Source organism: Melitaea cinxia, chromosome 7 (assembly GCF_905220565.1).
Source record: "Melitaea cinxia chromosome 7, ilMelCinx1.1, whole genome shotgun sequence".
Taxonomy (NCBI): domain Eukaryota; kingdom Metazoa; phylum Arthropoda; class Insecta; order Lepidoptera; family Nymphalidae; genus Melitaea; species Melitaea cinxia.
In genome coordinates, this window is record NC_059400.1 from 816681 (window position 1) to 838224 (window position 21544).

General features: G+C 35.4%; 2 long non-coding RNA genes across 2 annotated transcripts; both read left to right on the forward strand.

Annotated features, from left to right (window-relative positions):
• Positions 1–410: 410 nt before the first annotated feature.
• LOC123654977 lies at positions 411–14231 on the forward strand. Its single transcript, XR_006743295.1, has 3 exons — positions 411–425; positions 11421–11424; positions 14111–14231. It is a non-coding gene; the product is annotated as an uncharacterized LOC123654977 (long non-coding RNA).
• Positions 14232–19208: 4977 nt separating this feature from the next.
• On the forward strand, positions 19209–21119 carry LOC123654850. The gene is made up of 3 exons (XR_006743280.1): positions 19209–19251; positions 19391–19456; positions 20937–21119. It is a non-coding gene; the product is annotated as an uncharacterized LOC123654850 (long non-coding RNA).
• The last annotated feature ends 425 nt before the right edge of the window (positions 21120–21544 follow it).

The window sequence follows — 21544 nt, forward strand, 5'->3', positions numbered from 1 at the left end:
GTATAACTTAATAAAATTATTTTGGAGGATCTTAAATTTTTTAAATGGGTACATAAAAAACCAAAACTTTGGAATCCTGAGTCAGAGATATTTCCAATACTTCTACAGTTCCTTTATAAGGATATGTGTACATACGTATAGATATTACCTTACCTCTGTAAACTTTCACAGACATAAATATATTTTGAAGAAATGAACTTAAAAGTTAAAGCTCGTTTAATGAACAATCTACGCGGAGCGGTTTGACGGTAATCTTAACAAATTGCTTTCATTTTCGAGCTTCGAGCTTAAAGCTCCTCGCTGAAGCGAATTGGACCGGTTTCCATGTTTCCGGTACTATTGTAAATTTTTAATTGCGGGTAACATAAATCACGTATTTTTTTAACTTTTTGTTTTCATGATTTGGTCTGATTTTTTTTACAATAGTTACAAATATATACCTACAGTTTTTTTTTCATACTGACATAATAATTAAAGTTACTTTTATCTTCGTTACTTTATCGTATCAATACGTATATTTTTAATCTCATATCAAAAATCGACCGTTCTGGGATCGAACCTGCATCTCCGACTGACCGTGTCGGTGATTTAGCCAATTAAGCTATGGAACGATGTACCCGTTAGATCGAAATTTCTGATATGAAGATTTTATATTCGGTTCTAATCGACCTTTTTGTGATCTTTTTGATATGATATTAAAAATTGTTTAGAATTTCCTGGTGTGGGTAACACAAAAATAAATCGTACGAAATCATATATTATTCTGCAGCATACATTCAGCAAAAAAATGTAGTTTACATGATGGTAAGTGATTACCGTAGCCTATAGACGCTTGCAACACCAAAAGCATACATGGAGTTAAAAGTTTTGGCTAAAGTATCGATTAATTATAACACTCTTCAACAAAAAAATTCAAAACAACTGCAATTTATAAAGTTGGACTTATTACAATTTTCCTATTAAAAACATGTTTGTATTGGCACATGTAGTATATTTCTCTACGACAAATGGACTAGCTTTTCACTTTAATTTAAATACCTACTCGCCAATACCCCGCGGCGATTCGACCACTCGACTGCTCGCTGTGACCACCCGCGGTCTGATAATGACCGCTACCTCGAACAAAAGGTAGTACTTTGCTTATTCATTTAATTGTTTTTAAATGTAATTGGCTTTATCGATGTATTAAAATCTTTTTTAAGACCCTTTGTTGATATTTTTTTTTGTTTATGGCCTTTGTTTTTTTTTTGTAGGACTAATCGTTTAGTCATAATCTGTTAATATTTTTTTTAATAAATTTGGTTGTCGAAAAGCCACTAGACTACTACTTTTTGTAATTGAACAGTACTTATTATCTATATATTATTACGTGAAGCAAAAACTTGTATGTACCCCTTTTTATGAAAATTGTGCGGCCGGAGGAGTATGAAATTTCGCACATTTATAGTTTATAGGTAGACCTTCACGATCATAACTGCAATAACCTCATTTAATTACACACAATTACAAAAACAAACATACAGATAGAAAGAAAAAAACCGACGAAAATTGTAGAAACCTATTATTTTAGCTTCATAAAGACCATTAAAATTTAATTTCCGTCAATATCTCTCAAATATCTACAAACAAAGAGTTAGAATCTTTTTATTATTACGTGAAGTAAAAACTTTGTACCCCTTTTTACGAAAATTGCGACAGAGGAAAATGAAATTTCGCACACTTATAGTTTATATAGAGAAGTGCAGAATGCCAATTTTTTTTTAATCATGCATAAAAAATACATAAAATAATAAAAAAAAAACCATTACACAAACTACCACGTATTTAACACACACGCATAGGTATATACTCTTTTGTTTAATGTACAAAGTTATAATTTAAATTAATTATGGTCGAATTTTGATTACAGGATGACCACTAGTAAATGATAAAAACGTATTAAAAAATTTGACAAAAAAGAAGAAAGAAGAAGAAGAAGGAAGAACGAAGGTCAAAGAAGGTTTAAAAATATTTTAAAATAAGTAAGTAACCACAAAGTAGTTAATAATTTGATATCGTCCATCTAATCTCACTAAACACTGAACAGCGTAGTCAATAAATATTTTCATACTTTTTTATCAATACATATTTATAATACCGTAATATATTAATATAGCAGCGAAGGTACAATGAAATACCATTACAGACCAAATATCTGGCAACTTACCTATGCCGGGAATAATAAATATTAAATATTATTACTCGGAACAAAAACTGAAACTGCGGAACCAGAGACTTTTCGAACTATTATAACCCTTATTGTTATGGAAATAAGATATTAAATAGTGTGTACTCTCGTGTCCGGTGAGCTAGGTCATTTCGTGAATCGGTTGTATTTTCTATTTTGATAGGTTTTATACATCTGACCGCAAGGGTCGTAAAACGGGGGTTGGCTAGCTTCCCTGGACGGATTTTATTAAATGTCTTAGGTTTCGTTGTGTATTATTAAATTTTTTGGCCTGAATTTTATGATTTTTATCTGTGGAGAGGTAGACGCATATATTTGAGTTACGTAACAAGGGAATGTAATTGTTATTCAATAAATGGTATGTATGTAAGTTAATGAATGATATGTTTATAATGATAGCATTGAGGTTTTTACTAACAAACTATTCATATAACAGAAACGATAAAACTACTTAATTTAAGACTGTCACTTTTAATCACATTTAAATATACATTTATAGCATACTGGACTTTTCTAATAACAACAAAGTATTGTCATTACCAATACATTATAATTGTGTTTGCTCGCAAACGAAAAAAAACCGACTTCAATTACATCAGACAAGTAATATAACGTAAGTTGACGAAAAAAATTAACAAACGCACTAGTCTTCACTACGATATTTGAGGGTTCCCCTCGATTTCTCTAGGATTCCATCGTCAGATTTTGGTTTCCTTATCATTGTACCATCCCTGGGATATCTCTTTTCCCACAAAAAAAAGTATTATCAAATTCGGTTCATAAACGATGAAGTTATCCCCAAACATACGTAATATATATATATATATATATATATATATAAATATATATATATATAAATATATACGGTCGAATTGAGTAACCTCCTCCTATTTGAAGTCGGTCAAAAAACTATACAATTCAAGTCTATACTTTTTGAAATGAACCTTCTTTAAAGTTAACGAAAATACGTCACAATAAAAAGAAACATAAATGTATACGAGAGAATGATACAGAATACATTACTGTTTAAAAGGCGTAAGCGACGCGTTTTGTACGGCGCTTACGACCTTCTTCACGACACCGTGATCATCGTCTATCACAACGACCTACCCACGACTTTTGAGAAGTTATAAACACACTTTTTAAGTTTAAAACAAATATATAAAACCAACTGAAATTATTCGTAACTGCTATATTATAATAAAATACAAATATTTATATAATAAAATTCTTATTAATCGAAACAATTGACTCAAAGGTAACGTAAAATATATTTTATTACGTGTAATAAAACTATCATTCGTAATATCGCAACTGTCGACATACGACACATGACACATAACAACACGGAATATGCTAGCTGATGAAAGAACTGACGAACAAATTAACACATGATTTCCTTTTGAAATATATACATGGAAAAATCACGTAGGCGGACGTCTTTTACGACGTTGTTAAGTGATAGTAATGAGTTTAGCAGGTGCTTTTTCTAGACGATACGGTGTTGTGATGCGAAAGTGGTGTCAACGACGTTCTGGAAATCGAATACCGTTTCAAACTGTTTGTATTTAAATTTGTATCACGATCACACTTCAACCTGTAACATCCCACTGCTGGGCAGGCTTTTTCCATGTAGGAGAAGGATTGGAACTTAATCCACCGCGCTGCTCCACTGCGGGTTGGCGGATATGTTCCCTACCATGAGTAAAGATCGCTATCAGGTATTTATGATAACAATCGAGACTGATGGCTTAACGTGTTCTCCGAGGTACGGTAGGGACTCACAAGGACAGACATCCAAACCAGAAAGAAATATTTATACATATACAAACATCTACCCCGAGCGGGAATTGAGCCCGCAAACCGTCGGTCTTTTAGGCGACTACACGCACCACAGCTGTTGTTTGTAAATTTTTATGTTTTTGGCTTTTTTTTTAAAGATATCCCAATCATGACTTTGAGGAACAGATGATCGTGTGTGTATGTTGTAAATATTTATTAAATATAAAAAAAAATAGTGACGTGTTACTTGTAATACTGCGCCACTAAGCCTACATATATTTTCATTCATATAGTCTTGAATCGAATAATATACATTAGTTATTAAGGAATTTCAATCTGCTGATCCACCGTTTTTTTTAAAAATCAATATTGAAAGTGAATTACCTTCAATAAGCTGAAATGTTAATACGTTTTATAAAAAACCATAAAACGCTACAGAAAGAAAAAACGTAACGCACAGTTCGGTTCGGCTTAGCCTAAATTTAATAAAAATAACTATTTTGTTACCAGTAATAAAGGAAAATTTACACGTATGCGATACGATTTCTAATTTCAAAAATGTTAAAAATTTCATCTATTCATTTGAATTTTGCATTTCAGAAACCGGTTTTTACTATATGATTTTAGAGGCTAAGGAAGGCCAGTTTTATCTAACCGAATAAAGTGTATCAGTGACTTTCCCACGATAACTTTTATTAGCAACTGAAAGAACATTCCTCAAGCAAAATATACAACACTAGCCTCTGCCCGCGACTTCGTCCGTGTATACTCCGCTTCTCCGCTCTTCCGCTCTAGCCTTCCTCGATAGATGGGCTATCTAACACAGAAAGAATTTTTCAAATTAGATCAGTAGTTTCTTCGTTCAAACAAACAAACAAACAAGCAAACTCTTCAGCTTTATAATATTAGTGTAGATAAAAATAAATAAATAGGATCTTGAGATCTTGAGTACAATATAATTTAACAATTAAAAAATAGTGTGTGCTTAAGACCGCACGGCAGAAGTGAAACTTAATTGTGAATATAATAAACAGAGCGACACAAGCAAAGAGCAGCTGACTATCTTTCTCACTCGGGTACACTCAGTAGTCCCGAGTACACCTGATTGAGCCTTTCACCTCAGAGCGTGACGCATCAGCCTATGACTACGAAAATTGTGTGTGCATTACGCCAAAAGAAGTTTTCAGTTAAAAAATGCAATCTAACATTCAATTAACAACAAAATAATAAAGTTTTAAACGTTTTCTTTTTGACGTGACAACGTCTAATAAAACGATGCGCGCTGGCGGCATACACGAGAAAGCACTCCCCGTTACGCTCAGTGATAGTATTTGCAAAAATACTATCTATATACTATCACTCGATTGGCCAATACGTCCGAGGAGCTGTTTTGTTATGATGTTGTCACGTTAAACAATCGTCCGTAAACCAACTTTTCAGACAATCAATTTTTTTCATAATTTTGTCACAGATCAGTGATATATTATTTAATATTAATTTCGTAACTAAAATCTTTATATACGATAAGTCTTATCTGATATATCGTGTCTCACGATAAGTCGTGAGATGTAAAACAGCTAGGTGTACCCATTGAGATGTTGCCAAAAGATTAGAGTCCTATTGAAGATTGTGGGCGTTATTGATGACGAGAAAAAACTTTCGTGGCTTTACTGGGATCTATCGAAATATAACCAACTTATAATAACATATTAACACACGATTTATCTATTTTTAAGAATGATAATATAGGAGTATTTCGTTTGCTCTCGTTCATATTATCTGTACATTTAATGAAAACATTTTTTAATATCATATCAAAAATCGACCGATCCAGCGGGGATCGAACCTGCATCTCCGACTGACCGTGTTGGTGCTCTAGCCAATTAAGCTCTGGAACGACGTACCCGTTAGATAGAAATTTTTGATATGATGGTTTTATATTCGTTTCTAAGCGAGCACGGCGCCATCTATAGAGAGTTCTTTACAGAAACTCATAATTATTCAAAGTTTCATATTACAATGAAAATCGTTATCTTATAATCTTTTGGCTTATTTATAAATTAAAATTATTAGAAGTTACCAAATAATTTTTCACTAAACCGAAGGGATATGCCTTAAATTTCATACTGCAAGACTAAAGTCTTATTCACACAGAAGAATTATTGAAACAAAGTCTAAAATAATTTCAAAAAAATGTCAATTAGCAGTGTAACACAAAAACAAAAACAAAAATAAATGTGTGTGTGAGCAATTCACACAGGGCAGGAGTGAAACTTCTGAAAAGTCAAGGAAGGTAGGTCGACAATGATCACGTTCTCGTGAAAAAGGTCATAAGTGCCATGTCAATCGCGTTTTGAGGCGTAATGTGTTCTATTTCATTTTCTCCTATTATGCGTTTGTTTCTTTTCATCGGGTTTTATACGATGATGCAAAAGAAGTTTCACTTCGAAAATTCATTTTAGTACATTAAATATGAAATATACAAGACACGAATCACGCCAACAATATAATAGAATTATAATTGAAGGTAATGAGGTATAAAAGTTTTTTCCGCGTGAATTCAAAGATCAAAATCTTTACAAATTATAACTTCACAGATATTAATGAGTGCACCACATTTCGCGGCTGTCAAAAGAAATAACGAGTTATGACAGACGGAAGATATTTTAATATTCATATTTTATTTTCGTAATATTGTTAGAATATCGTTTTAAAAATTTTGCTTAGGATAATACATAAATGTAAGGATTAATTTGACTTCATGTAATTTAATAATTATACAAAGCATAACTAGGAAATGATATATTTTAATTTGTTAACATTGACGCTGTACTATTAAATTTTTACAAAGCCAGCCCTGCGGTCACGAACCCGCCTGCCTAGCGTTAGTAACTATTTAGTAATCTATGCCAGAGAGGTGATTATAGGCAAAACACGCGAGTTCACGCCATTTTTGGCACGAACTTGTGGAGGCCTATGTCCAGCAGTGGACTGTATCGGGCTGAAGTGACGATGATGATAATGATAATGATGACGCTGTATTTCCTGCAAGATAGTTTTTAAATCAAAATGCCTACAGTTTTTTTAAAGAGTAACTGCATAGTTTCTTGCAGATTCTTCTCAACATAAATTACATTCATAATCGGTATCTTCACTTTTAACCGTAATCACCTATGTCAATAAAGTTACTTTTGATTTTATTTATTTTTTCACTTTTTATGGCACAAATCCCACAATATACTTAAATTTACAAATTACTTAACATATTTCTTATTGTTAGATTAACATCGTTTTCAACGTAATTATTTATTTAAAAAAAAAAAAAAAAAAAAAAAATCGTAAGCAAATCGACAAAAAATATTTAAAAATATAGAAAGACACAAGTACCCGAAGAGTAAACTGTTAGCATATAATAATAATCATATATATATTTTTAATATTAGCCGAAAATATAAAAAAAAAATCTTCAGCGCACAGACATCAGAAACATGTGTTACAGTTACCATATATATCAGATATACATAGATAATACGATTAGAGTAGATATAATACATACATACATATAATACATACATACAATAGAGTAGATATAATAGATCAGATATATATAGTAATACGATTAGATTAGAGTCATGGGATACTCATCCCAACTTACCTGTCCGGTAGTTGTGGTATGGTATACGGGTATGCGACCCCGGCTTCCCTAGCTATTACTGCCCTATCCCTTGCACTCCTGGGTGGTAATATCCTACATTTCCTATTTTCCCACTCTAACTTACCAATCTTCCTTGTTCACACCACCTATCCCTTCCCTTTCCCTATTCCTACCCTCCCCGCCAATCCAACGTCTGCCGCGCGGATGGATGCATGGCTAGGGGCAAGCCTAGTCGTAAGCGTGCCATATTGCCCTGGGACCGGGCGACCCAGAATAAGGCCAGCCTTACCCTGGCATGCGGGGCTCTGCCAGGGTGGACAAACTTTTCCCTAGCTACTCGTGGGAACGCAATGGATAACCGAAAAAATTTTATTCACAAAAATGGCGGCGGTGTGGTTCGCCACCCATCACGTCTCGTTTCTCACGGGGGCGAAAAGCGGCCCATGGAGAGCCGCTTTGCTACGTTGAATGTAAGAGGAGGAATGGATGGTAAGGTAGATGAAGTATGTCAGATGATGGATGAAAGATTCATAGATATTTTGTGCGTGAATGAAACCAAGAGGAAAGGGTGTGACACCACGGTACATGGACCCTACACGGCATACTGGTCGGGAGTCCCCCAAACCAGCCGAGCCTGTCAGGGAGTTGGTGTGATCCTTTCCTCTCGAATGGTTGAATGTGTGATGGAGCATGAATGTGTAAGCCCAAGACTCCTCTGGATTAGGTTGAAAGTCGGACTCACTCGCTTGTTTATCCTTGGGGTCTATGCACCGACGGATCTGCGCGGAGGTGGGTCATTAAAAGACCAACAAGAGAGAGAGGAATTTTGGGATAGCATGAGAGAGGTCTTGAATAATTGCGGAGAAAATGAACGGATCGTAATGTTAGAGGACTTTAATGGGTGGGTTGGAGTAAAGCGTGATGGGTATGAAAGAGTTCTGGGTACGTTTGGGGACGAAAGAGTGAATGACAATGGGAGAAGTCTGCTTGAAGTATGCTTGGAATGGAATCTTTGCGTGGTCAACACAATGTTTGAACACAAAAAGATCCATTTGTATACAAGAGATGAGGGTGAGTCTAGAAGTATGATTGATTTTGTAATTGTGGATGAAAGACTGAGAAAGAAAGTGCTTGACACTCGGGCATACCGCGGTGTTGATCTCGACACAGACCACTTCCTGGTCATAGCCCGAATACGTGGCCTCTTTAAACGATGGCGCCACCGAGGGGCCGAGCCTACGAGTGTTTTAGCCAGAATAAAAGTGGAAAACCTACAAGGAAAAGAAAAGAAAGATGAGTATGTAGAGAAACTGAAAGAAAGTTTTAAAGGCATAGAAGAGATAGGTGTGATTGAGAATTTGTGGGAGACTTTTAAGAAAGGGGTCGTGAATAGTGCTATTGAGGTGTGCGGGGTAGCTAAAAGAAGGAAAGGAAGAAAGAACTATAATGTGTGGATGGATAAAGATGTACAAAAGGCTGTGCAAGAAAAGAAGAAAGCGTGGTTGGATTGGTTAGCAACAAAAGCTAACCAAAAGGTTCAAAAGGCAACGGATGACGAGGTAAAGGAAGCAAGAACGAAGTATAAAAGATTGAAATCAGTAGCGAAAGAAGCTGTGTCTAGAAAGAAAGAAGAACGAAAGGATGATTTTGATAGGAGGCTCACTGAAGATTTCCAGTCAAACATTAAGTTTTTCTGGAAATCCATCAAAACAGCCAGAGGAAAAATTTCTCCCTCGGAGCTGAGCACAATCAGGAGTCAAGATGGGAGCGTTATAAATGGAGAAGAATGTGTGTTAAAGAGATGGAAAGAGTATTTTGAAAGTGTGTTTGAAAGAGAGGAAGTGCAGGTACAACATCCGGCACCTTCCATTGAGAGTAGTATAAATGTCGATGAAAGTGAGATAAGCATGGATGAAATAGTGAAAGCGCTGAAAAGTATGAGATTAGGTAAGGCTGCAGGGTATGACAGGATCACCGTCGAGATGCTGAGGGCTGGACAGGGTATAGTGGCTAGCCAGCTGTACTGCCTTTTCAATTTGTGCTGGCGAAATGGGCAAGTACCGGAAGACTGGTGCAAAGCCGTAATCGTGCCGTTGTATACGGGAAAAGGGTCACGGCAGGACTGCATAAATTACCGCGGTATAAGCCTTCTCAGCGTCGTCGGTAAATTGTATGCGAAAGTGTTGATTGAAAGGGTTGTGAATGAAACAGATGAAAAAGTATGGGATGCACAAGCGGGATTTAGAAAGGGAATGGGATGTACGGATCAGGTCTTTTCCTTGCGGTGCATAGCCGAAAAGTTTTTAGCAAAAAACAAAAAGGTCTATTGCGCGTTCGTGGATTTGGAAAAGGCCTATGATAGAGTGGTGAGGAATGAATTGTGGTCAGCATTGTCCGTGTACGGTGTGAGCGGCGCACTCATGCGAGCACTACAATCTCTTTATAGGGATTCTAGTGCTTGTGTGAGGATAAACGGGGCATACACTGAATGGTTTAATATCGAAAAAGGTGTTAGACAGGGATGTGTAGCGTCACCGTGGCTGTTTAACTTGTTCATGGACAATTGCTTGACAGAGTTAAAAGAGAATGAAAGTGGGTTGAGAATGGGTGAGTTACTCGTCAAATGTCTTCTCTATGCTGATGACCAAGTACTACTTGCGTCCTCGGCCGAGGAGTTGCAGGAGATGGTAACTGCTATGAGTGGAGCTTTTGTTAGAAAGGGAATGAAGATGAATGTAAAGAAGACGAAAGCGATGGTGTTTGAAAGAGATGAGGTAGTGACAGACTGTAATATCGTGATTGGAGATGAACAAATTGAACAGGTGAAAGAGTTTGTGTATCTGGGTTCGAAGTTTACAAGAGATGGAAAGTGTGAGAGTGATATTGAAAGAAGAGTGAATGCAGGAAACATGGTGAACGGAGCTTTGAACTCCTTTATGAGCAGTCGGAAGGTGTCTAAAAAGGCTCGTTTGGCTGTGCATGAGGGGGTGTTGCTTCCGACACTCATGTACGGAAGCGAAAGTTGGGTATGGCAGAAGAGACATGAAAGCAGAATAAATGCAGTTGAGATGAGAGCGTTAAGAAGTATGATAGGCGTTAAACTGAGTGACAGGATGAGAAATAGTGAGATAAAGAAACGGTGTGGTCTGAAAGAAGATGTAGTGACAAAAATTGAGAAAGGTATGCTGAGATGGTTTGGTCATGTCGAGAGAATGAATGAAGAACGACTGACGAAAAAAGTGTATAAGGCGAGTGTGAGTGGAAGTGTTGGAAGGGGTAGACCTAGGCGGACATTTCAAGACCAAATCGGGGACGTCTTGAAAAAAGGCCAGGTCAAGAGTACCCTAAACCGACGAGCATGTATGAAGGGAATAATGAAAGTGGATGAAGCGAAACAAGTATGTAAGGATCGTAGCAAGTGGAAAGAAGTGGTCTCTGCCTACCCCTACGGGAAAGAGGCGTGATTATATGTATGTATGTAATACGATTACATAATTTTATATATACAATGAAGAGCTTGCTACTGCTGTTGCTAATATAATATACTGCAACATGTATACCACTGTATGTGTCTATGTCGGTATATATATATATATATATATATATATATATATATATATATATATATATATATATATATATATATATATATATATATATATATATAATTATATAAGTTCATGTTTTGTGTGTATTGACTTACAGATCCATTCTTTTATGAACTGAAATTTTTTGTTGAAAAGGAGATATCCCTAGTTTGGTACCATGATAAGGAAAACAGGATCTGATGATGGGATCCCAGAGAAATCGAGGGAAACTTTCGAAAATCCACATAACTTTTTACTGGGTGTACCGATTTTGATGATTTTTAATTTAATCGAAAGCCGATGTTTATCATGTGGTCACATTTAAATTTCATCGAGATCTGATTACAACTTTTGGAGTAATCTTTGATAATGCGTATTTGCTTGACTATTTTTTCGTCTACCTACGTTGTATTACTTGTCGATATAATTGAAGTCGGTTTTTCTTCGTTTGCCTGCATACATAATTATAATATTTGTAATGTTGACAATATTATTATCAATACATATAATAAAAATGTAACGGATCGATGTCTGTACATGAAAGATATATGAGAATAAATATTGTTGGGACCCTTTATCAACGCAAATAGCATCCAAAACAATGATTGTTAGAATTTTTGTCTGTTTGTCTGTGCGTCTGTGCGTTTGTGCACGCTAATCTCAGAAACGGCTCACCCGATTTTGATGTAGTTTACACTAATATATTTTGGTAAGCTTTACTTAACATTTAGTGTTTGTTTCATGTCAATCGGTTCATACATAAAAAAGTTATGCCAATTTAAGGAGTCACGTGTAAATATCCAAAACGCGGACGAAATCGCAGGCACAACTAGTCTGTAATAAATTTATACTTAAATAAATAAATATATTAGAAAATATACTATATTCATTAACAAATTAATCTCTTATCTATATATAAACTATTTTTAAATTATAACTACTTCCTAGCTCATCTCTAAAAATAAATTAAAGAAAAAAATCGTCTCAGTCACGATACAGATCTGTAAACGGTGTTTGTGTGCAACCGACAGTTTGATATCACAGGTTGACGGACGTAGATCTCGTTTAGATGTCTAGATGTCTCCGGCAAATTGGATCTTACATCTTCGATGTTATTAAATGACATTTTTCAATTAGTTTTAAAAGAAAATGGTAGGTTACTTTTTTGTGGTAGATGAGGCAAATATTGACTTATTCGATGTAAGATTGTTTTAATGATGAATATACTAATATATGTGGGTTTAGTGGCGCTGTATTCTATGCAATATGTGACTAAATTAATCGTAAAATATAATAAATAACGAGTGTACTTTAGACCACACGACTGAAGCAAAACTTCTTTAGTTATCTCTACTGTAAAATACGAAACGTAATTCTGTCTCTTTCTATCTTCACTAAATTATATACTCCCTCTCAACTTTACTTCTATACTAATATTATAAAGCTGAAGAGTTTATTTTTTTGTTTGTTTGAACGCGCTAATCTCAGGAACTACTGGTTCGATTTGAAAAATTCTTTCAGTGTTAGATAGACAATTTATTGACGAAGGCTATAGGCTATATATAATCACGTTACGATCAATAGGAGCGGAGCACTAATGAAGAATGTTTAAAAATCGTGTTGTTTTTATTTCAAGTAACTATTCACCGCGGACGAAATCGCGTGCTAGCTAAGTAGCTAGTCAAGAATAAATATAGTCAAATTTTGTAAAGTGATATTTTTCGATTTTTTTTTCTTATGGTCGACTTCAACCACTGACTTTTATCTAATAACGTTCTAAGTTAATCATATAATTGTTCTATAAGAGAATGTTATAAATGGTTGATTAAACTGTAATCCTTTGTTAACGTCAGAGCGTTCGTGAAGCAGGGCTCCGTAAATAGAAGTCAGGTAGCCACAATAAATCCCACGTCGAGTCGACATCTACCCGCATTCCGCGCTAAATATACGTCGAACGAAAATAAAAAATACAAATACATTTCTTTTTATACAAGTGAGAAAGGATGTGTACGGATGATGAACACAGATTGGTAAGAATTAACTCATAAGTGATAACAGCTTTTTTAACTCCTTTACGCACGCTTGACTTGGAGAGTAAGCTGGTGAATGCGTGACGAGAGCGTTACGAAAAGTGTGATCGGGCGAGGCGAACGGAGCAAGAGAGAGAGGTACGAGCACACATTTTCATACTCTCTTTCTCCCATAGCCAGTTACGTTTCGTATAGGTATCTAAGACACAGTGCAGGCGTATTGTGCAAAAGTTTTTTTCTATTTAAGATTCGCCTCTTATAAGAGTGTAATTATAAATGATTTCAATAATTAATACATAAATGCTTTATAGTCAAAGGTTTACTTTTAAATCTTTTGATTGGTGAACTGGTCCATTGTTTGACTTTTGTTATAAATAGATTTATTTGGATTGTATTATATTATTTTATTTGACGAATAATATGAATTGTGGTTTGTTGTATGAAAGTGGTTTCAGGAACTGCCAATTACACTTGCGGTTGCGGGTTTGTACTTAGCATAAGACAAATATTTGTATAATATACCAAACAGCCATGACATACGGAGCTGAATGCTGGCCTCTCAAAAAGCAGCACGAAAACCAACTGCACTGCGCAGAGATGAAGATGCTCAGGTGGGCAGGTGGGGTGACTAGGCTGGACCATGTCAGAAACACACATATACGAGGAACCTTCAAAGTAAGATCTATCCCAGAAAAACTACAGGAGAGCCGCCTGCGGTGGTACGGACACATTATGAGGCGACCATCTGACCACATGACCAGAAAAGTGCTGGATATTAAAACTAAGCCCCGAGGACGAGGAAGACCCCGAATCACATGGATCGCTGTAGTAAATAAGAACCTCAAAGAAGCCCAAGTCACAAAAGAGAAGACCCAGGACCGTGTTGTCTGGAGGCACATGATACGGAGGGCCGACCCCAAATGAAATGGGAAAGAGCCAGGCAAAGAAGAAGAATACCAAAAAGTGTCTGAGAATATAGTCTGTGCTTTTATTTTGTGTTTCTGGACCCACAATGAAGGAGAGGAATAAGTCAATCATATGCCGTGTGGTGTCGGCCGAGTAGAATAGCACCACCACTTTTCTTCCCGTGGCGGTCGTAAAAAGCGACCGAAGGATAAACCTGGCTCAATATCATCAGGGTCCTGGAGGAGGACAAACTTCATTTGAAACCCGGAATGGGGTCTCCGTCAATCATTCGTGGCATAGCTCTAAAATGCAAAAAACTCCTGCAGCCGTACTGGCTCCACACGTATCGACTCTTTCCTGTGGGCCTAGCCAGTGAGGTCGAGAGGGTGGCGCAGAGCTTAGGCAACTCTGCGTTTTCCTGAAGAGTGTCCTAGGCGACACAGCGTCTGTCTGACACTGTCTAAATCTTCTGCAATGGACGGACTCAGGCCAAAGAGAGAGTAAGTCAGCCATCATAAAGTAAAAAGTTTCCTGTGTTAGACACATTTTTTTAATTATTGCGTTCTCTAAAACTATTAGTCTGTATGATTCGTGCTGTCACGTGTCACGGCAATATAACGGAACTTAAAATTCACGTCATAGTATTCTATTTGACATGTAAATAGTGATTCTGTTCTTTTAAGTCATTCGTTTAAATTCGTTCGTAAACTGGGTTTACTGGCCGCAGGTGTTGTAGGTGTTTAAAAGTTTTCATAGTCGATAGTAAATTGTCTGGTGTTTCTCGCGGTATCGATTTTTACTGGAAATGTATTAATGGACGAGTCGAGTTTGTATGTAGAATATTGAATTCCTCGATTTTGTCCGCGCGGTATTAAATTATCATGTTTCGTTCATAACAGGTTGTTTTACTTACAAGGAGACAGAAAGGTTGTGGGGTCCTCAAATCGAACGGAGGTTCCGCGTGTAGTTAGCACTCAGTGAGTGTATTCATTTACTCAAGCCCTAGTCTAGCCCGTTGGCGCAGTTTGTAGTGGCCCAGTTTTCTGTGCCGCGGGTTGCGGGTTCGATTCCCGCCTGAGTCTGGGTGTAATATTTGTATATATATATATATATATATATATATATATATATATATATATATATATATATATATATATATATATATTATTTCTATGTATATTTATATAAAAAAAATATAACAGTCGGTTGTTACCTGTAACACAAGTATTAAGTTGTTTACCATAGAAACAGACAACCGTGTGTGTATGTATAAGAATATTATTAAGATATTATATAAGATATTTATTTATTTATTATTTATAAAAAAAAACTATAGTGGTATTTTGTCTCAGAAAGATTAATTTCAATTGAGTACTTTCTTTCAGGAGCAATCTATGTTATCCGATATCAATAATGACATATACCTTGCAATTGTTCCAGTTATTCTTATTTTATCGAAATTCTATAGAAAAACAAAAGGGAAAAATTATTTTTTTATCGATTGATTGTTTAATCCTGTAATGTCATACGTCTAGGCATAAGCCTCTTTTTCTAAAAGGAGGGTCGGTACGTAATCTATCACGCTTCTTCTGTGAAATTACCCAACCTTTAAACTAAAGACATATTTTAAAATTAATAGAACATATAAATAATAGCATTTGATTTGATCCAGCCGTTCTATGCTTAGCGAAGACCATTTCATTTTTATGTTTATAGATAGACATCTTAAATTAGACAGCGGAAGAATATGACGCAAGGTATAGAACTAGTGTAACTCGGTTCAGAGGTAAACAGCTGTCACGTCATTCATCTGTCGGGAATTTTTAATTCTACCGGATATACAGACCGCTGGAACGTCTACAATGACCGCATAATGTATAGTTAATAAGATGACCTTTTCAATTTTTTTTTAGGTTTTCATTCCTTGTTTAGTTTTATTGACGCTACAAAGTCGTAAAGGGTATAGTAATAGTAGACTTTTCGATTTTGTTTTAGTTGTTATACGATGTTAGGAGATATTGAAAATCTTTTAATGTGCCAAGATAATACCAGCACCAAAATAATAAAGTTATTTAGTGAAACCTAGTGATTTAATGTGCACTTAGTACTACGCTCTACTTAAGAAACATTTAACTAATTTTAGATTTTAAAAAAGGTAAAAAAAAAACGAGTGTGCTTTCGACCACAACACTAATGTAAAGATTCTGCACAATAGGCACGCAGTGTGTCTTAGATATACGTAACGTAACTGGTTATGAGAGAAAGAGAGAAAGAATGTTTGCTTGCACCTACCTGGGGTAGTACCTCGACCTTTCAGAAGATCACAGCTAAATAATATTGATTTCAAGCATTATTGTGTTCCTGTTGGTGAGTAAGGTGACTAGAACTCCTGGGGGGATCGGGGATTGGGTCGGCAACGCGCTTACGATACTTCTGGTGTTGCAGGCGTCTATAAGATACGGTAATCTCTTACCATCAGGTGAGCCGTACGCTTGTTTGCCGACCTAGTGATATAAAAAAAACCTCACTATCCTACTCTGTTCGCTCGACCGGATTACACTTTTTGTAACGCTCTCGCGCATTCGCTAGCTTACTCCCCAAATCAAATGTGTGTAAAGAAGTCTTACTTCAAAATACTTATATTCAAATCAAGCCGCAATCAAACCGCGACCATTGTAGAACAGTCCATGAAGTCAGGTATTCGATTCGCGCGTTTTAATCCACCTCTTGTAAATGTGTTTACGGGCGCGCGGACACCTGACTGACTTCCGATGTTTACATCGCTTTGATGGCGTGAAAATAAACGAGAATTATTTTAAAACGCACGCACGTTGTACAAAAATTACTTTTTTATTAACCAACTAAAGCTTAAACGTACGTGACGTTAATCCTTGTGAACGTGTATTTATATAGATTAATGTAAAAATAAATTGCACTAAAAACACGTTTTTGTAATGAAATAATAGTAAGATATTAGATTTTTTTTTTTTATAAGTGTGTGTATTTTTTTATTTTACGCATATATGCTGGAAACGCTATTTTTTCCATATACGTCTAGGTCGGAAAAAAGATGTACGGCTAACCTAGGTAAGCGATTACCTTCCGGGGCGAGGTGGCGAATGCTAGCGCGATCCCATCTCGCCCCACCCAGGCGGACGACTGCTCACACGTAGTGGTTTTTTAGGCAGTAGGAGTCTGACATAACGAACCCCGCGCTGGAGGGTATCCATGAAGGATTTTCCCCACGTAAAAAAAAGGTAAGCGATTACCTTAGCTTATAGACAGACACCTGGAACACCAGAAGCATCGCAAGCACATTGCCGATCCTACTCCCATCCCTTCCCAGGAACTCTGGTCACCTTACTCAGCACAGGAACACAACACTGCTTGAAAGCAGTATTATTAATTGTGTCTTCTGTAAGGTCGAGGGACTTCCCCAGTCCCCAGATATTATACACCATGTATATATTAAAAAAGTGTGAAACGCTGTCAGCGCTCTTATCGTTATCAAAAATGTAAAAGTTCGAGTAAACTATAGTTTGGCAAGCGTTTATTATATTTGCTAATTTAACAACAACTTACTCAGATATTTGAAATCGCTAAGAACCAATAACTTTATAGCAGTCAGTTAATCCTGTACCTTCTTTATTCTTGCTACAACAACCAAATGTATTTAAATTTTTTTTATAACCGTTATAAAAAACAATAGAATTTCTGAAATTCGAATTTTAAAAGCGATAATTTTAACACAAAAATAAAATCGTAATCCGCGGGAGTCACATTCGCGCTATAAGAAACAATAAAGTAGTGATTTCGAAAACCGCACTACAAAATAAGAAGCGGGAGATTACTTTTAATATATATTAAACGTTTATTGTGACATGTGCCATACGACTGTGACAACACTGCCAATTTGCATTACGCCGTACTCAAAGCTAAAGACTCATTCAGAGTGACTCCTTAAATCGAGCGATTTATATGTTTGTTTTTACAATTAATTGACGAAAAATCTTTAGGTAGCCTGACATAGCGGAAATTAATTAATGTAAGGACTAATATATGCCCTGTCGAATGATGACTGAAATATTTTTGAAACTTGTTTTTGAACAGTGAAAACACTAATTATGTTTAATTTTAGGATGTTTATTATAAAGCTGTACGATACAATATAAGTTAATGTAGGTACTTTTAGAGTAGTTTTTGTGTCCACCTAACAATCGATTCATGACTACAAGTTTGTGTGAAACCTAAAGATAAGCGGAACTTGTAAGAATATAAATTTTAAGCTTTAATAGTCAAACTATTGACTTAAAATTAATTCTGTAATTAGTTATTTTCAAAATTCAAAGGTATAGGTGGTAAATACAACTGCAATATTTGTAAATTTTATAAAAATATATTAAAATGCGTTTAATACGAAATTGTGTTTATTTAGTCCTTAAATGTTCAATTTCTAAAATTTTTAATAAATCTTGAATATCTAGAAACCTACATTAGCTAAAAGCACTATATAAAACGGTAAAATGTTAATCACGATGGAGAAAAATTGGACACTACCAATAGGTCGGCAATTAAGCATACGGCTTTCGTAACCTTTACGGCTGATGGTAAACGATTACCGTAGCTTATCACACTTGCAGCACCAGAAGCATTACAAGCGCATTGGCGACCCCACCCCCAATCCCGCCCACTAGCTTGGGTTACCTTACTCAACAAGAGAACACTGCTTGGAAGCAGTATTATTTAGCTGTGATCTTCTTTTAGGTCGAGGTACTGCCCTAGTTGGGCTGCACCGGATTTTGTTCCTGGGTTATGTAGTTTACTAATCATGTAATTAAGGAAAAACAGCGCTAATGGTCTATTCTACCTCTTGCTCTTGATGTTTCTTCATAACTTGTTTGCAGAATACATTTCATCCACAATCAAACATATTAAATATAATAATATCAATCTTCAGGTATATTGTGGTAGTCGTAACATTTATGCCACAGTGCTCACGCGTCCTGATAGCGCTGAAAACCATCTTACTCCTATTTCGATCCAACCTAATCTCCGGCGCCCACGGTGGGTTTTGCGTTTTTTTAGAATGTTGCTAGTTTTGTTATTATAACGAAGTACGATACGGTTTTAAAAACTGCAGACAATAAAAATTGTAAATCGTTAAATGCACAGAATTTAATTGTTTTTATTTAATTTGTTTTAGATGAGACGACCTGACAGACGTCAAACGCGTGAAGTTGGTATTAGCGCTACGTTTTCTGAACGTTTGGTAATGTAATTTTCTGCAAAACTTTATATATATACTTTATTGCACTTAACAACAGAATATACAGAAAATTACATGTATAGTTGATGGCAAAGGTGGACTTATCCCTAGAAGAGATCTCTTCCAGTCAACCAATGGTCATGAGAGAGACTGTCATATATAACTTTCTTAGTTTTTAATTTCGTAAGAACTTACTAAAAAGTATTAGAAAACATAAAATAAATGGTCAGAATTACAATACATGTAGAACTGATTTCGTACTTATATCCCTACTAATATTATAAATGTGAATGTAAGATTGTTTGTTACGTTTTCACGCAAAAACTACTTAACCGATCACCATAAAATTTTGTACACATATTCTTGGAAGTATTAGAAGTGACATAGGATACTTTTTATTTAAAAAAAATCGATGCGAGTGAAGTCGCAGGTAAAAGTTAGTAAGATTATAAAACAAATTCTATCCTACTGAGTAATACAAGTTCTTAACAATATAAATAAAAAAATATTGATATTTCAATATAATTTAGAAATTAGTTTTCAACATTTTAATAATTTTGGGATCTCAATTAAGGCCAACGTGTAATTTTTGTGTCAATTTAGTTTTTTATTTATTTATGTTCATTATTACGCGTACGCTTATTTGACGACGTAGTCGTATAATAAAATTCATTGACTGCTGAATATTTGTCGAGAAGAATCATCTACGAGTAATATATAAAATTCTCATGCCGCGGTGTTTCTAGTTAAACTCCTCTGAAACGGCTTGACCGATTCTCATGAAATTTTGTGAGCATATCAGGTAGGTCTGAGAATCGAACAATATCTATTTTTCATTCCCCTAAGTTATAAGGGGGGAGAGGGGAGGGATTTAGAATGTTAATAAAATATATGGCAAAACAACATTTGCGGGGTCAGCTAGTGTATATATAACACTTTGAATACGGAGCACATTTTTTAAAGAGTACATAGTGAGTGTGGCATGACAGACTGCGGTATAAGTGCTTTATTTCAGTCATTATTGTTTTGTCTGAGCCGGCGCCAGTCGAAGGTGTAAAGTAGCACGAATAAGCCGTCCGACGATTGAAATCTCATAAGCTTTGATCTTACAGATTATAAAACCGATGTTTATAAAACACTTTATGCATCGCTAATTGCAAATTTACATAATGTTTATAGAATTGTAAAGCTCGTTATATTAGGTTAATATTTAAAATTAGAGTTTATTATTATATTCATACTAGCTGACCCTGCAAACGTTGTTTTGCCATTCTGTGTTATTAACCCTATTAATCCCCCCCCCATATAACTTAGAGGTATGAAAAATAGATGTTATTCGATTTTCAGACCTACCCGATATGCACACAAAATTTCATGAAAATCGGTCAAGCCATTTCAGAGGAGTTTAACTACAAACACCGCGACACGAGAATTTTATATAGTAGATTTATATTGAATCAGTTTGTTAATCTTCCATTGTTAGACTTCTGGGAAGACTTCTCCGTGAATAAGAAGAAGATGTGGAGTTTAATCCAGCACTCTGTTCCACTGCGGGTCGATAGATCAACTGTAACGTCTTCTATGAGAAACGATCACTGTCACGTTTCCAAGATCACACTCGGAAATGATTTGAAATTATTTTTGTAAAGCATCTGTTGAGAAGAAAATATTACTACACATCACCACATCATATTTTTTTTTTTATACAATAATAGGCTTGCGTTTGACTACTATTTCACCTGATGATAAGTGAAAATGCGGTCTAAGATGGAGCACGCTTACCTAGAAGTAACTTATTCACTCGCGACTTAAAGATTCCCAGGTTGTAATTTTCTGGAAACACAGATTATTTATAATAACAAGTAAGAACTCAATATTTTAACAAACCCGAAAACAGCTGAAAGATCGAGAAAAAAAATAAATGTTTTCTTTTCAAAACTTTTAGTATACTTTATCAAATAATAAATAAATATCTTATAACATACACACACGTTCGTCTGTTCCTATGGTTAGCAACTTCATGCTTGTTATAAGTAACCGACTGTTAAAGCTAAACATTTTTTGATAAATTTAAATAGATATAATACATAT